The sequence below is a fragment of the Bos indicus x Bos taurus genome, chromosome 20, assembly GCF_003369695.1.
Source record: "Bos indicus x Bos taurus breed Angus x Brahman F1 hybrid chromosome 20, Bos_hybrid_MaternalHap_v2.0, whole genome shotgun sequence".
NCBI classification, from domain to species: Eukaryota; Metazoa; Chordata; class Mammalia; order Artiodactyla; family Bovidae; genus Bos; species Bos indicus x Bos taurus.
In genome coordinates, this window is record NC_040095.1 from 21778142 (window position 1) to 21780617 (window position 2476).

At 45.2% G+C, this 2476-nt stretch overlaps 1 pseudogene across 1 annotated transcript; it reads left to right on the forward strand.

The window, feature by feature from the left end:
• Positions 1-279: 279 nt before the first annotated feature.
• LOC113878934 lies at positions 280-880 on the forward strand (annotated as a pseudogene). The gene has a single exon (XR_003507168.1). The product of XR_003507168.1 is annotated as a stathmin pseudogene (transcript).
• Positions 881-2476: the final 1596 nt, after the last annotated feature.

The following is a 2476-nucleotide window of genomic DNA, read 5'->3' on the forward strand; positions in this document are numbered from 1 at the left end:
GAGGTGGTAGGAACCAGGTGACTAAAAAAGGAAGTCTGAAGGAGGCGTAGGCCCACCCTCTCCCGACCCCTTGCAGGCGCGGCCCCACTGGGGTCCCCATTGTTTGCAGAGGCGGGGCAGTGCCCCCAGGGAGCAACCTGAGGGCCAGACGGCGGGACTGGAAAGGGCAGCGCCCCCGCCAGTGTTTGGGAGGCTGCCCACGGAAGGCTGACACCCCCACGAGAGCTGTCCAGTCCTCTCGGCCCACGGGCTCGGACAGCTTTGGGTGGTGGAAGACTGGGAGCGAAAGAAAGAGGGTTTTCCTTGCCAGTGAATCGTGTAGAGTACACTGCCAGTCTCTTGTCTTCTCTTCACCATGGCTTCTTCTGATATCCAGGTGAAGAAACTGGAGAAGCCTTCCTCAGGCCAGGCTTTTGAGCTGATTCTCAGCCCTCGATCAAAAGAATCTGTCCCAGAATTTCCCCTTTCCCCTCCCAAGAAGGATCTTTCCCTGGAGGAAATTCAGAAGAAATTAGAAGCTGCAGAAGAAAGACGCAAGTCCCATGAAGCTGAGGTCTTGAAGCAGCTTGCTGAGAAAGGGGAGCCCGAGAAAGAAGTGCTTCAGAAAGCGATAGAGGACAACTTCAGTAAAATGGCGGAAGAGAAGCTGACCCACAAGATGGAAGCCAATAAAGAGAACAGAGAGGCACAGACGGCCGCCAAGCTGAAGGACAAGCACGTTGAAGAAGTGAGGAAGAACAAAGAATCCAAAGACCCTGCTGATGAGACTGAAGCCGACTAACTTGTTCTGAGAACTTTCTCCCCCTCCCCTTCCTAAATATCCGAAGACTGTACTGGCCAGTGTCATTTTACTTTTGCCCTCCTGACAAATATTCTAGAAGCTGATGTAGGACTGTATAGGTAGATCCAGATGGTATGATGTTGTTTTAGGGGCTAAAGGGGAGAAATGAAAAGTGTTTTACTCTTTTTCTAAAGTGTTGAAGTCTTTCTAATGTAGCCATGTTTCTTGTTGCATCTTTTCTACTTCAGTACACCTGGTGTGCTGGGTTAATGGCTAGTACTGCATTGGCTCCGTAAACATGTCTGTGAAATGAGTATGTAGTGGCTTCTTTCAAATTGTTAGATGCTGAGTATCTGTTCGCTTTTAAATCCCAGTTCTGTCCCGATCTTACAGACGCTACTGTACTTGAATGGTTAATAAAACTGCACAGTGCTGTTGGTGGCAGTGGAAAAAAAAAAGAAGGAAGTCTGGCACAGCACCTGAACTATCTTTAGAATAAATGCACCTTAATAACATTTCCACCATGGTGTGATCACTCATCTAGAGCCAGACATCCTGGAATGTGAAGTCAAGTGGGCCTTAGGAAGCATCACTACGAACAAAGCTAGTGGAGGTGATGGAATTCCAGTTGAGCTATTTCAAACCCTAAAAGATGATGCTGTGAAAGTGCTGCACTCAATATGCCAGCAAATTTGGAAAACTCAGCAGTGGCCACAGGACTGGAAAAGGTCAGTTTTCATTCCAATCCCAAAGAAAGGCAATGCCAAAGAATGCTCAAACTACCACACAATTGCACTCATCTCACACGCTAGTGAAGTAATGCTCAAAATTCTCCAAGCCAGGCTTCAGCAGTATGTGAACCGTGAACTTCCTGATGTTCAAGCTGGTTTTAGAAAAGGCAGAAGAACCAGAGATCAAATTACCAACATCTGCTGGATCATGGAAAAAGCAAGAGAGTTCCAGAAAAACATCTATTTCTGCTTTATTGACTAATGCCAAAGCCTTTGACTGTGTGGATCACAATAAACTGTGGAAAATTCTGAAAGAGATGGGAATACCAGACTACCTAACCTGCCTCTTGAGAAACCTATATGCAGGTCAGGAAGCCAGAGTTAGAACTGGACATGGAACAACAGACTGGTTCCAAATAGGAAAAGGAGTATGTCAAGGTTGTATATTGTCACCCTGCTTATTTAACTTATATGCAGAGTACATCATGAGAAATGCTGGGCTGGAAGAAGCACAAGCTGAAATCAAAATTTCCAGGAGAAATATCAATAATCTCAGATATGCAGATGACACCACCCTTATGGCAGAAAGTGAAGAGGAACTAAAAATCCTCTTGATGAAAATGAAAGAGGAGAGTGAAAAAGTTGGCTTAAAGCTCAACATTCAGAAAACAAAGATCATGGCATCTGGTCCCATCATTTCATGGGAAATAGATGGGGAAACAGTGGAAACAGTGTCAGACTTTATTTTTGGGGGCTCCAAAATCACTGCAGATGGTGAATGCAGCCATGAAATTAAAAGACACTTACTCCTTGGAAGGAAAGTTATGACCAACCTAGATAGCATATTAAAAACCAGAGATATTACTTTACTAACAAAGGTCCATCTAGTCAAGGCTATGGTTTTTCTAGTGGTCATGTATAGATGTGAGAGTTGGACTGTGAAGAAAGCTGAGCGCCAAAGAAT